Source organism: Papio anubis, chromosome 10, assembly GCF_008728515.1.
Source record: "Papio anubis isolate 15944 chromosome 10, Panubis1.0, whole genome shotgun sequence".
Classification (NCBI taxonomy): Eukaryota; Metazoa; Chordata; class Mammalia; order Primates; family Cercopithecidae; genus Papio; species Papio anubis.
Genome location: NC_044985.1, coordinates 124,504,445 through 124,519,519, shown reverse-complemented (window position 1 = coordinate 124,519,519; position 15,075 = coordinate 124,504,445). Strand labels below are relative to the sequence as shown.

The 15,075-nt window shown below is 49.5% G+C and overlaps 1 protein-coding gene across 1 annotated transcript in view; it reads right to left on the bottom strand.

The window, feature by feature from the left end:
• The window catches only part of GPR35 (G protein-coupled receptor 35), a 29,704-nt gene extending 17,407 nt beyond the window's left edge, over nt 1–12,297 (bottom strand). Inside the window, exons 1-2 of the mRNA XM_017947136.3 lie at nt 11,190–12,297; nt 10,075–10,300 (exon numbers count right to left, since the gene is read on the bottom strand). The gene's annotated coding sequence lies outside the window, so the exon portion shown is untranslated. The remainder of the gene's footprint in view (nt 1–10,074; nt 10,301–11,189) is intronic.
• Between the last annotated feature and the right edge of the window lie 2,778 nt (nt 12,298–15,075).

The window sequence follows — 15,075 nt, the reverse complement described above, 5'->3', positions numbered from 1 at the left end:
GCTGAGAGCAGAAAGTGCTGTCTGCGGCAGGAGGGCTGCTTCTCCTGTGGGGCCGGCTGGCAACGTCTGTGGTTGGGCCTGAATGATCACACGGGGGATTCTGGCCTGGAGCCAGACTCCTCAGATCTAATTCAACCAAATAAGCTATTTTTAAAAATGTATAAGGTGGGAATTGAGCCTCATCTCCCTTCCCTGCTGCAAACCTCCACTGTGGTAGCCTCTGTCGAATGAAGTCTACCTTACTGTTCTCTAAAAATCTGTAGAAGAAGTAGGGAAAATGTAAAAGTTAACTCCTGTTTGTTGCAATTAAGGAAGGGTTCATTTTTTGGCTAGATGTGATAATGGTTATTGTGGTCATGTGTTTTTAAAAAGTCCTTATCTTTTATTCACGTGACATTTTTTGTAGACAGAAGGATATGATGTCAGGCACTTATCTGAAACCATTTTGAGCCCATAGATGGAGTGTGGTGAAGCAACATCAGTTGTGACTTGCCTCTTGCCACAGGTGGGATGATGGGCACAAGGGGTTATTATACTTCTGCTTACTTCAGTCTGTTTGAACATTTCCTAAATAAAAGGTCAAAACCAAAGATGACCAAACACCCCGCTGCTAGTCCGTAGAAAGTGTGGGAGTGTGCTGTGGCCTCTTCTCCTTTAACTCCACGGCAGCGAGGTGAAGACGGGGCTTCCTCACTGGCCCTGACATGAATGATCCCTAAGCACCACGGGCAGAGGAAACAGACAGAGAAGGGACTCATGGGCCTATGTGAGCCTTAGAGAGGACTCGGCAAGGGGCTCTTGGGCACCATCTGAGCAGGAAGGCAGCGTGCTGGGGCCTCGTGAGCCCTGGGGAGACTGCACTTGGGCTCGCAGGGCCTGGTGTGGTGCTGCAACACAGCTTCTCCTTTGCCTGTCCACGTGTATGTATACACACACACACCCCAGCACATGCATATACATATACACACACGTAAACATACACACATGCACATATACAATACACATGCACACACACAGAAACAGGCACATCACACAAGCACTGCATACACACATGCGCACATGCATATAAACACACATAGATACACATACAAATACACACATAAACATACACACAAGCACACATACATATATGCACACATGTATACATATATACATAGACATCTATACACATACACATATACAGATACTACATATACATACATACACACACGCACACACACATGCATATATATGCACACATACATACATATATACACATACATATACATCTATACACATACACAGAGATACTACATACACATACATACATAGACATACACATACACACATATGCATATATATGCACACATATATACACATACAACATACACACATGCACATGTGCACATACACACACACATACACACATTCTGATAAGCTACATCGCTGGAGGGGCCTCTGAGTGGAGGGATAGGACTGTCAGCCCACATAAGCCCAAGCCAGGGGCATGGCGGTGCCATGTCAACCGCGCCTACCTGGTCCCTCCCTACAGGAACTCACACAGAGATGGACACTGGCCAGGAAGTACCCACGCTGGGTTATGAGCCCCCTTCCGCATGGGCAAGGGGACAACTGGGAGAGCAGAGGCCTCCTCGGGACCAGGGGCAGGCTTGTTCCATCGGCTCATGTGCACGCCAGTCTTTGTACCCTCAGCCCCAAACCCATGCTGCACAGGCAGGGAAACCAAGGCCTGGGGGCCAGGGGTTGGCTCAAGTCCCTGGGAAGTCTGAAGGGAGGAGAACTGGAATGGTGATGGTGAGGGTGAGAGTTAAGGTGAGATCTGGCATTGGCTGAAGAGTTGTTTGGATCAGAGGGTGCATTTGGATTAGGGTTAGGATTTGAGTTAGGGTTAGGATTAGGGCTAGAGGTAGAATTAGGGTGAGGACTAGAGTCAGGGTTAGGGTTAGAGCCAGGCTGTGGTCAACACAAGGCTTAGGGTTAGGCTTAGAGTTCAGGTTAGGGTTTGAGCCAGGTGATGGTCAATATGAGGCTTACAGTTAGGGTTAGGGTTGGAGTTGGAGTTAGGGTTTTGGTTAGGGTTAGAGTTACGGTAAGGCTTAGGGTTAGGGTTGGAGTTAGGTTTAGGGTTCGGGTCCACAGATTCATGGTTAGGATTAGGGTTAGGGCCCCCATGAGGCATTGTTAATTAGGTTTAGGGTTCGGGATAGTGTTAGGGTTGGAGTTGGAGTTAGTGTTATGGTTAGGGTTAGGGTTTGGGTTAGGGTTAAGGTTGGTTTGAGTCAGGGTTAGGGTTTTGGTTAGGGTTTGTATTCGGGTTCAGGTTAGAGTTGGGTTGAGTTAGGGTTAGGGTTAGAGTTTCGGTTAGGGTTTGGGTTTGTGTTAAGGTTCGGGTCCACATGAGGTTTAGGTTATGGTTAGCATTAGGTTTGGGGTCCACATTATTTACAGATTATTATGGCTCATTATGGTTTACTTGGTGGTCCGTCCTTTAACCACCTCATGAGATTCTTCACTCCTTGTCCAGGGCCTCTTTTACACACCTGCACTCAAATGCACACCCTCCGACACTCCCCTCTTCACCCTCACAGTGCCAGGTAGGTGTTCCCGTGTCCTGATGTCCTCTCCGCTCATCCCCCATCTTGAAGGCCTGGTCAGTGTCTCTTGTCTCCACTCCTCCTCCTTCTGGGTGGCCTGCTGTGCCTTCTGTCCCCGCACTTCACCTTCTCCTGTTCGGCGTATCTTCTAGAGTTCATGTTTACTGAGCATCCCAGCTGGGCCCTAAGCTATCAGGCTCTGCCCCATCCTTATCTGGGGTTACTGAAGGTCTGCACAGCTCATGTTACAGTTGAGGTTGGAGTTCCAGGAATTGCCACGGATGAGGCTGATTGCTCAGCTTCTGTGGTTGTGCAGAGCCTCTGCTGTCTGCAGCTGAGGCTGGGTTATGTCCGTGCCCCTGGGAGGTTGGGGATAGTGTCTCTGTGAGCGCAGCTCCCACAGCAGGACTCTGGAGAACCATCACCAGGAGGCCTTGCACGCTGGGATGTGGAGCCCACCCATGGCCATGGGTCTCACCCACACTCTGACCTCCCCAGATCCGCCCTTCCCCTTCTTCCTCTGGAGAAGGCTGGATTTGATCAGCTGCTTGCCTCCTCCTGAGGCCCCGCTGGCTGCCAAGCCCTGTTGAAGAACCGTGTGCTGGCTCAGGCCAGTCTTGCAAATTCCTCTGAAAGAGAAGTTCCCACTCACAGAGTCCATTTCCTCACAACCCCTCAAGGTCCACCTGCTAAAATTTGGATCCCACCATGGTCAGCCCACCAGAACCTCTCACTGAGGAGGTGAGAGCCCTTTGGACTCCCATGTCCCTAGAGCCCAGAGTACAGCTGACAGGCAGCACCTCCACGCATCCACCAGCAGCTTTTGGCCAAGTCAATGAGTCCCTAGTCTTTTTTTCTTTTTTTTTTTTGAGATGAGTTTCGCTCTGTCACCCAGGTTGCAGTGCAGTGGCGCAATCTCCGCTCACTTCAAGCTCCACCTTCCGGGTTTACACCAGTCTCCTGCCTCGGCCTCCCGAGTAGCTGGGACTACAGGTGCCTGCCACCAAACCCGGCTAATTTTTTGTACTTTTAGTAGAGACAGGGTTTCACAGTGTTATCCAGGATGGTCTCGATCTCCTGACCTCAAGATCCGCCCACCTCGGCCTCCCAGTCCCTAGTCCTTTTTAAAATTGTTTTAATAAGATGTTGAGTAGATCTAAAAGAACACTAATTCATCCACCATGAAGGTGAAGGAACAGAACTTAAGATGATCTTTGAGGCCCCCTTGCACCCTGCCCTGAATCACCCTTATGTCAATGCCCCAGAAGTAACCACAAAGCCACTTCCTCGTGTGGCCTCCATGACACACACTTCCTTGTTTTATTCCTTCTCTGGCCTCTCCTTTCATCTCTACTGTCCTGCATTTGGGTCCTTAAAATGTTGGGGCTCCTCAGGGTTTGGTCCTGGACTCTTCTTGTCCCATCACACATTCTGCAACCACAGACTACTGTGTTCCCATTCATTCAATAATCACCCCTCTGCCCTTTATCCCTAGAGCCAGCTCTAGCCCTGGCCACTGCCCTGAGCTCAGGACCTTGTAAGGCAATGCCTACCAGGTATCTCCTCTTGGATGCCTCAGAAGCACTTTAAACGCAACTAGTCCAAAACTGACCACATCATCCAGCCCTTTCATCACTCCCCAAACTAATCTTCCTTCAAAGTTCTCCATCTCAGAGAGCGGTTCCTCTTGTTACCCAGGCCAGATATGTCAGTGTCATTTTGGAATCTTTCTCCCCCTCATCCCTCCTACATCCAATCAATCATGAATAAGTTAAATATGCATATCATAAACCCTATTGCAACTAACGAAATGATAAAACAAGGAAGTATAATAGTCAATAGAAGAGAGAAGTGAAATACAAAATAGTTAACTAATCTAAAAGAAGGCAGAAAAAGAGGAGGGAAAATGGGTACAAAGAACAGAGGAGATGCATAGGAAACAAATAGCAGATGGTAGGTTCAAACCCAACCATATCAACCATTACATTAAATGTGACTGAGATAAACAATCCAGTTAAAAGACAAAGATTATTGGCCAGGCACGGTGTCTCATGACTGTAATTCCAGAACTTTGTGAGGCTCAGGTTGGTGGATCATTTGAGGTCAGGAGTTAGAGACCAGCCTAACCAACACACGGAAATCCTCGTCTCTACTGAAAATACAAAAACAAACAAACAAACAAAAAAACAGCTGGGTGTGGTGGCACACACCTGTAATCCCAGCTACTCAGGAGGCTGAGGCATGAGAATCACTTGAACCTGGGAAGTGGAGGTTGCAGTGAGCAGAGATCATGCCACTGCACACTAGCCTGGGTGACACAGTGAGACTCCATCTCAAAAAAAAAAAAAAAAAAAAAAAGACCGAGCACGGTGGCTCATGCCTGTAACCCCAGCACTTTGGGTGGCCAAGATGGGTAGATCATGAGGTCAGGAGATCGAGACCATCCTGGCTAATACAGTGAAACCCTGTCTCTACTAAAAATAAAAAATAAAAATAAAAAAATTAGCCGGGCATGGCGGCGGGCGCCTGTAGTCTCAGCTACTCAGAAGGCTGAGGTAGGAGAATGGTTTGAGTCCGGGAGGCGGAGCCTGCAGTGAGCCAAGATCATGCCACTGCACTCCAGCCTGGGCAACAGAGCAAGACTCCATCTCATAAAGATAAAAAAAAAAAAAAAAAGACCAAGTTTATCAAACTGGATTTTAAAAAGCAAGAAGTGGCTGGGCATGGTAACTCATACCTGTAATCCCGGTGCTTTGGGAGGATAAGGCAGGAGGATTGCTTGAGGCCAGGAGTGTGAAACCAGCCTGGGCAACATAGTGAGACTTCATCTCTACAAAAAGTTAAAAACGGCCGGTCGGGGTGGCTCACGCCTGTAATCCCAGCACTTTGGGAGGCCGAGGCAGGCGGATCACGAGGTGAGGAGATCGAGACTATCCTGGCTAACACGGCGAAACTCCGTCTCTACTAAAAACACAAAAAATCAAATTAGCTGAGTGTGGTGGCAGGTGCCTGCAGTCCCAGCTACTCGGGAGGCTGAGGCAGGAGAATGGCGTGAACCCAGGAGGCAGAGCTTGCAGTGAGCCGAGATCGCGCCACTGCACTCCAGCCTGGGTGACAGAGCAAGACTCCGTCTCAAAGAAAAAAAGTTAAAAACTAGGCTGGGTGCAATGGCTCAGCCTGTAATCTCAGCGCTTTGGGAGGCCGAGGTGTGTGGATCACTTGAGGTCAGGAGTTTGAGACCAGCCTGGCCAACATGGTGAAACCCCGCCTCTACTAAAAATACAAAAATTAACCAGTTGTTGTGGCACACGCCTATAATCCCAGCTACTGCCTGTAGTCCAGCTACTTGGGAGGCTGAGGCAGGAGAATCACTTGAACCAGGGAGGCGGAGGTTGCAGTGAGCCGAGATCATGCCACTGCACTCCAGCCTGGGTGACAGAGCAAGACTCTGTCTCAAAAACAGAAAAAAAAATGTTAAAAACTTAGCCACGTGTGCTGCCACATGCCTGTAGTCCTAGCTACTCGGGAGGCTGAGATAGGAGGATCGCTTGAATCCAGGAGTTTGAGGCTGCAGTGAGCCCTGATGGTACCACTGTATTCCAGGCTGAGCGACAGAAGAAGACTCTGCGTCTTAGGGGGGGGGGAAAAAGCAAGAAGTGACAATACGCTGTCTGCCCGATATAATATATACTTTAAATATAAAGAAAAGTTAAAAGTAAAAGAATGAAAACAATGGAAAAGAATGGAAAAATTTATAAAACGCAAGCATTAATTATAAGAAAGCAGGAATAGAAATATTAACATCAAAGTAGAATTTAGCACAGGCAATATTCCAAAATACAAAAAGGGACATTTCATGGCTGGGCGCGGTGGCTCATGCCTGTAATTCCAGCACTTTGGGAGGGTGAGGTGGGCAGATCATGAGGTCAGGAGCCTGGCCAAGATGATGAAACCCTGTCTCTACTAAAAATATAAAAATTAGCTGGGCGCAGTGGTGGGCACCTGTAATCCCAGCTACTCAGGAGGCTGAGGCAGGAGAATCACTTGAACCCAAGAGGCGGAGGTTGCAGTAAGCCGAGACTGTGCCACTGCACTCTAGCCTGGATGACAGAGCAAGACTCCACTTCAAAAAAAAAAAAAAAGGATATTTCATATGAAAAAAGGGTCAATTCATCAAAAATATCTAACAATTCTAAATGTATATATACCTAATTACAAAGAATCCAAAAAATGAAGCAAACTAAGAGAACTGAAAGGATAAATAGACAAATTCATGATTGTGATCGGTTATTATGACGCCCTCATCTCAGTAACTCACAGAATAAGTAAACCAACAATTAGTAAGAATATGACAGCCTTGAGCAACACCAATCATCTTATCCAAACTGATGTTTAATAGAACACTATGCCCAACGACAGAATATATATTCTTTTCAAGTGCACATTGAACATTTTCCAAAATAGGCCATACGCTAGGCCATAAATTAAGCCTCCATAAAATTAAAAAGATTTAAGTTATACAGAATACGTTCTCTAACAACAACAGAGCTTAATTAGAAATCAATAGCAACAAGGTATAAGACACCTAAAGAATGCTCAAATATTTGAAAATTAAACAACACATTTATAAATAACTCAGGGATCAAATAAGTAATCAAGGAGACGTAAGAAAATATTTTGAACTAAATGATTATAAAAATGTAACTTACCAATATTTGTGAGATACAGTTAATGTCACGCTTAGAGGAAAATCTGTAGCTCTAAGTGCTCATGTTAGGAAAGAAGAAAGGTCTAAAATCATTGATCTAAGATTCCACTTTGAGAATCTGGAAAACACCACCACCAACAACAAATGAAACCCAAGTAAGTAGAAGAAATAAGAAAGAGTGAAAATTTGATGTGCTAGGGGAAAAGAAAACAAAGAAAATCAATAAAATGGAGATTGGTTACTTGAAAAGATAAAAAAATTGATAAAGTTCTGGTGAGACTGATCAAAGAAAAAAAATCCACAAATTACTAGTATCAGGAATAAAAGACAAGACATCCCTTCAGATCCTACAGACATCAGAATAATAATACAAGAATATTATTAAGAACTTGATGAAATTAGACTTGACCATTTCGATGAAAGGGAAACATTTACTGAAAGTTACAACTTGCCAAAATTTACACACGAAAAGTAAAATTTAACTAGCTTATGTCTATTAAAGTTGTTGAATTCATAATTTGAAGCCTTTCTACAAAGAAAATACCTCCCCCAGATGGTGTTACTGATGAATTCCATCAAACACTTAAGAATAAAATAATAGCAATCTTAACCACATCAGAAAAAAGGAGAAGCACTTGCCAGCTCATTTACTAAGTCAAGTTTTACCCCTGTACCAAAACTGGACAAAGATATTACAGGAAAAGAAAACTACAGGCCAATATCATGCAAAAACATAGACATAAAATCTCTAATAAAATATTAGCAAATCAAATCCAGCAATATATAAAACAAATAATACATCATGAAAAAAGCATGCAAGAAATGAAAGGTTTATATTAGCATTAGAACATCAATTAATAGAATAAATGATAAAATGTATATAGTTATCTCAATAGATGCAGAAAATATTTGACAAAATGCAACATCCATGAATGATAGAAACTCTCGGCAAACTAGAAATAGAAGGAAACTTCCTCGACGTGATAAAGATCACCTACAGATAAACTACAGGAAACTTCAAGCTGGGAAATGGTAAAAGACCAAACTTTCTCACCATACTCAGAAACAAAGGAAGTGACTCTCACGCTTCTATTAAAAATGGTATTGGAGGTCCTAGCCAGTGAAAATAAGGCAAGGGAAAAAATGCAGATAGAAAACGAAGAAGTAAAACTACCTATTGTCACATGTGACATAATCATGCATGTAGAACATTCAGCTTGGCACAGTGGCTTAGGCCTATAATCCCAACATTTGGGGAGGCTGAAGTGAGAAGATCGCTTGAAGATAGGAGATCAAGACCAGCCTGAGCAACATAGCAAGACCCAATCTCAACAAAACATATAAAAATTAGCCGGGCATGATGGTGCACACCTGTAGTCCTAGCTATTTGGGAAGCTGAGGTGGGAAGATCACTTGAGACCAGGAGTTTGAGGCTACAGTGAGCTAAGATTGCATCACTGTACTCCAGCCTGGGCAACAGAGTGAGCCCCTGTCTCAATTAAAAAAAAAAAAAAAAAAAAAAAGAAGAAGAAGAAAGAAGAAAGAAGAGAAGGAGGAGGAGGAGGAGGAGGATAAAGAAGAAAAAGAAAATCCTAAGGCAGAAGAAAAAGAAGAGGGGGAAGGCAGAGGATTGGGAGAAAAAGAAACTCCCAAGGCATTTACCAGAAAAGAACAAAAGAAGGAAAAACACTATGAATAAATGCATTATCAAGGTTACAGGATACAAGATTAATATACCAAAAAAATGCATTTCTGTATACTAGCAAAAAACAATTGGAAAATAAAACTAAAAATACAATACCATTTACAAGCATTGGAAAACAAAGTACCTAGGCACAAGTGGAAAACGTGTATGCTTAAAGTTACAAAATATTGCTGGGAGAAATTAAAGAAGATCTAAATAAATGGAGAGGGTTCAGCATAGTGGCTGAAGCCTATAATCCCAGCACTCTGGGAGGCCAAGGTGGGTGAATTGTTGGAGTCCAGGAGTTCGAGACTAGCCCGGGCAACATAGCGAAACTATGTTTCTGCTAAAAAACAAAAATGCAAAAAATTAGCCAGGTGTGGTGATGTGTGCTTGTAGTCCCAGCTACTCAGGAGGCTAAGGTGGGAGAATCACCTGAGCCCAGGAGGTTGAGGCTGCAGTGAGCTGAAATCCTGCCATTGGACTCCAGCCTGGACAAACAGAGTGAGATCCTGTCTCAAAAAAATATATAAATTTAAAAAAATTAAAAATAAATAAATGGATGGGTATACCATGTTCATGGATTGAAATATGTCAGTCCTCCTAATATTGATCTATGTGATCAATCCAATCAAGCATCAAGCATCATGCCCTATTGGTTTTGCTTCCTGGGTATTCTCTTGGTGTCCATCACCTCCCACCTAACCCAGGACACCACCTTAATGTCTGCAACAACCTTTTAGTTGGTCCTCTACTTCCAATTCATCCTCAAGACCAGCCAGAGAAAGATTTCAAATGTATGTATGTCAGGTTCTGCTTTAAACTGTGTAGTGGCTCCCCATTGCCCATGAGATAAGACTCAGGCTCCTTAAACAACACTCAAGGCCCCTGCTTACATCTCCAGCCTCAGCTATTGCCATATTCTCCAAGCCCACTCCCCGCACTGCAGGCACAGAGAGCTTCTTTCCATTCCCTAAGGGTGCCCAGCCCCTTTCCTGCCCTTGGCTGACCCTCAGCTGGTCAAGGAATACCCCCCTGCCATTCTCACCTGTTTTTCTATGAACCCTCTGTCTGAGTCAATGGATTACCTTTGTGCAGACGGTCCTCCCTAATGGATCATGAATGCCATGGGGGCAGGGGTGAAGGACGTCACGGCCACATCCACAGCTATCAGCAGTGTGCCTGCCACTCCACACATGTGCTTAGGAGGCATCAGGATGGAGGGACAGTGGGCAGAAAGATGGTGGAAAGTGATGTGTCCACGCTTTTGATGTCCTCATAGGGCGTGGGGGAGGAGCGATGAGCCCATGTCAGCTGCAACACACAGACAGGCACGCAATGCCACAGTGCCCAATGTCACACCCATCCAGCCCCCAGCCCAAGCCTGGCTGCTCCTCCCCTGGCAGATTCATAAAGGGACTGGGTGTCCCAGGTAGCTAAGGTGGGCCAGCCTGAGCCTTGACCTGGGTGAGGGACACTGCACATGCTCTTGACGAAACCTACTAAACCTGGTGTACGTTCCCTGGGACCCTTGAGTGAGTGTTGTAGTCCCAGCACAGACCTGAGGCAGTGCTGTCTATGTGGACACTGCATGTTCCCCGGGAGCCCTAAGTGAGTCTTGTGGTCCCAGCCCAGAGCTGAGGCAGTGCTGTCTGTGTGGACACTGGCTCTGCCTGCTGGGGATTAGGGAGGAATGGCCAGGGTTTGGAGGTAGCACTAATCAGACGGCCTACAGGCTATGGTCAGAGCCCTGCAGCCATGGTCTGAGCTCCCCAGGATGCTACGGAGAGCCGAGAGCTGCTGAGAGTCCCAGGCCAGCCTGTCCTCCAAAGCCCTTGCTCCAAAGCAGAAAAGACCCTTCCCCGGGTGAAGCAGCACGTCCAGGGCTTCATGTTGGGATCCAAAGGCCCCAGATCATCCCCAGGAATAAAATGATTCTTCCATTAGTTTCAAAAGGCAGCAAAACTAGCTTAAGTATGGCAAAAATTAGGTGAAAACAAACAAAAAACAGCAAAACCAAATGAGGCCTCCCAAGGGACAGCGAGCAAGGCACGACCATGAAGAAAGCATAAGACCAGAGTTCAGGTCTGAACACCTTGGCCCCAGCCTGGCCGGACGCATCCTGCATCCTGCCCAGGCAGCCCTGCCCCAGCCAGCCCTCTCCCCGAGTACTGCTCTCAGGGCACAGGATCTCCACACTCACCCCAGAAGCTCTGCTGACCCCAAGGCTGGTCCAAGCCTGGAGGACTGTGAGAGAGATGGCGGAATCAGGACTGGGTAGGACACAGCTCCCGCCAACGAGTCACCAACTGCTGTGCCTGGAGCTGGAAGTGACGACAGCAAGGAACCCAGGCAGGTGGTGTGGGGCAAAGTCCACGGGAAAGGCCAGGAAGGAGGTGCTCTCACAGGACACACCCAGTCCTGCCCATCCGGATCTGCCAGGGCCACCCTTTGTCCCTTCCCGCCATGGTGGGGAGACGGTCTTCAGCCCACATGCCCCGCTCTGCAGGTCCACAGTACAGCCAGGGACCCCACAGCCCCGGACCCCATAGAAAGGCCAGGTCCTGCCTTCGAGCATTCCTGAGAGTTCTGGGTGCCCTGCCAGGGCTGGCACTGGGGAGACACGATTTTACTTTTCAGGGCAGTTGTTTGCTAGGACGCAGGCCACTGGGAACTCAGCACTTGTGTAAGAGACAGGCCCTTCTGTGGATGACCCGTGTACGTTCCCGAAATTCACATACTGAAGTCCTCATCCCCAAAGTGAGGAATGAGAAGGTGGGGACCTCTGATAGGTGATGAGGTCATGAAGGCAGAGGTGTCACGAACGGGATGAGGGCCCATATAAAATGGGCCCCAGGGAGTTCCCTTGCCCTTCCACCACGTCAGGACACAGGCAGAAGGCGCTGTCTCTGGACCAGGAAGCAGGCCCTCACCAGGGACCAGGTCTGCCAGTGCCTCGATCTTGGATGTGCAGTCTTTAGAATGGAGAGCAATGCATTACCATTGTTTATGAGCTGCCCAGGCTATGGTGCTTTGTTACAGGAGCCCAAAGGAACTCAAAGAGGGGCCCCGCCAAGGAACTCAGGCAGGTGCAACGCCAGAAGAGCCAGGAAAGCTTAACGGGCTGAGGAAACTCTTCGGCTTTCTCTATTTTTACGTAAACCAACAGCCTTGCAGCAAAACAAGTGGTCAATAGGAGACCCAGTGAGTGCTTGGCAGACAGCCAAGAGAGGCCGGAGAGGGCAGGAGTGCTGGGCAGGGGCTCCCAGCTCCAGAGCACCCCTAGAGGCCCCTAGGTGAAACAGGCAGGGGAGCCTCACCGGGATCCAGGAGCAGGCATGCTGGTGCCGATGACAAGCTTGCTGATGGTCCAGGCAGAGCTATCGGCTCTGAGGCTGACAGGGGACTGAGAGTTTCTAGGTGGCCTCCACCCCATAAGCAGAGCTGTGCAAGGAGCCCATCCAGGCCGGCAGCAGCCACTGCAGAGTCCACCCCAGCAGATGCTGAGAAATGTCACTGGGTGGCCTGTGGCCCCTGGCCCAGAAAGCAGGAAAAGCCCCACAGCGCCCCACCCCTGCTTGCCTCCCTTCCCTCCTGACACCCCAGGAGTCTCCACCAAGCTGCCAGGCCAAGGGTGTGTCTCCCTGCAGGTGTTCCCAGGGTTATGGTGCACACGGCCACTGCTGAGAGGGTGCAGCCAGCAATGAGTAAATCCGCTGGCTGGCAGGTGTGAGCCGGGGCGGGAGCCCCAAGGGAAGGCCCATGGCTGGGCTGTGGGCAGTGTTCTTGGGGACAGCCTTGTCCAGGGATGCCATGGGGTAGCCTGCCTGGGGAGGCCAAGCCAGGCAGGGCACAAAGGCCAGGCGTTTCAGCCAGGTGGGGGCACCCTGACTACCGACACTCCAGGCTTCTCCCTCACCAACCTCACCTCCTCCACCTTCCCTCCGAAATACCTTGCACCCAAATTCTATGTCTGTCTCTGCTTCTGGAGAATCCAACCCCCACTGGAGAAGAGAGTCACTGATTTGGGATTTGGAACTGCGTCACTCACAGCCCATGGGAAATGAGGACCCATCACTGGTCAGGGGAGATAGCTGGCACCTGGCACAAAGTGGTCTTCCTGTCCAGTCCAGTTGTGACTCTGGTTCCAGTGTCCAGTGGGAAAGTTGAGGAAGGGGGTGTGCTGGGGGGCCCAGCTGCTGTTTGATGAATGCACAGACACGAGGGGGCTCCAAGGAGGAAGCAAATAAGGCACAGGTGGCTGAAGCCTCACTGAGGTGCCCGGCTGGAGTTCAGAGAAGCTGGGTGGGGGCGCAGCACCCCAGCTCCTGACCAAAACCTAGCCAAGGCCAAGGCCCCATCTGGAGAACCCAGGACCCTGGACAGGGAGGAGGCCGTGTGTGGCGCCGGAAGGTTTCACTCTCTAGCCTCTCAGGAAGCTTCTGAGCCTGCAGAGAGACGTGGCCCACCCCTCGCTCCTCCCCCGTCAGGCCCTGGCCCCCTTGGGTGCTAGGGCTCCGATCGAGTGACGTGTCAGCAACATCCAGTGACCAGGGAGTGGGCTGCAGGTCCAGCCAGCTCGGGGCACGGGAGGGGGCTGCAGGCCCGGCCAGTTCGGGGCACAGAAGGGGGCTGCAGTCCCGGCCAGCTGGGGACAGGAGGCAGGAGCACTGGCAGGACTGGGTGCTGAGGTACCTGATGGGAAAGCTGAGACCTAATGACAATGTCCAGAGACACAGGGTTTGACACCCTGGCAAGGCCCCTGGAGGTGGGGTAAACCCGGAGATTCCCAGCAGCACAAGCCACACTTCCACTTTTGCTGGGCAGGGTGGAGACGTCACAACCGCTGTGGCTGGCGGAGGGTGGGCGTAGACGTGTGTGTGGTGGGAGCTGCCAAGCACTGGTTCCCTGGGAAAACCAAGGTCACGCCGCTCACTTGTGCCATGCTGGGTAACGGGGAGTGGCAGCTGTGCCGCAGGAGGCTGGCAGGAGTGGCAGCGGTGCCACAGGAAGCTGGTGGCAGGAACCACCATCACAGGGTTTGGCTCGCCAGGGGCAGAGGGCATCAGACCTCTACACAGCAGAGGCCAGGAGACAATCATGAACACAGTGGAAGGGCGCCAAGGGGCCTGACTGCAGGGCTTATAGGATGACAACAGAGCAAGGCAGGGGCCGCCAGCGAGGGCAGCGCTCAGGTGGAGCCAGCAGAGGGATCCAAGAGGACTGAGGGTGGTCACTCCACTGAAGAGCCCCAGTTGGGCCCACACTGCCCGAGTTGGTTTTCGGCCCAGGTATCTGTCGACTGAAGAGGTGGCCAGGCCTGCAAGATGAAGGACACTCCCCCATCGGCAAGTGTGCATGACAAGGACTTCCCCAGGGACTATGTGCACCGGGGAGAGAATGTCCAGACATCTGGGAGCCACTGAGCACACAGGCCAAGCTGATGCTGGTCCCCAAGAGTCACCAGGGCTCCATCACAGTGGGACACATGACAGGCAGTTAATAATGGAGTCCTGCCCTGGACCAGCTCACATGAGCCCACAGGGCCTACAGACCCACCCGGGGCCACGTCCTGGTCTCTGAGCCTGTGACAGATTGACACCTGGGGAGTGACCGACATCTTTGTTGCATCTTTGGGGTAGAGATGGCCGTGGGAAGGCCAAGAGGGACACTAGAAGACCAAGACTGCCCCCTCCTGCCCGGGTCCCAGAGCAGCCATGTCATGTGGAGAGAGGGTGGTGGCCCTGCTGTCTCTCCATTTGGTTCAGTGTGGCCCTGTGGGGTGGGATTCCTGGAGGGCCACGTGGCAAGTGCACACACGGCTGAGGGGCGGCCCAGTGCAACAGGCCCTGGAGGCCCAAGTACCAGGGTTGGCCATCAACTGGACGAATATACCATAGAAGATCAGAAACTGCTCACATTCCTATGGAATTTGTATGGAATGGACAAAGGCATTTGCCATTTTTCCTGGGGCCTCTGCCATAATATACGACAGACAGACCAGCTGGCCGGACGCCCTGAAAGCACCGCACTGATCCACGACCTTGACGACAGGATGCTGATGGAGTCAGAGCAGGAGGCAACCAGGG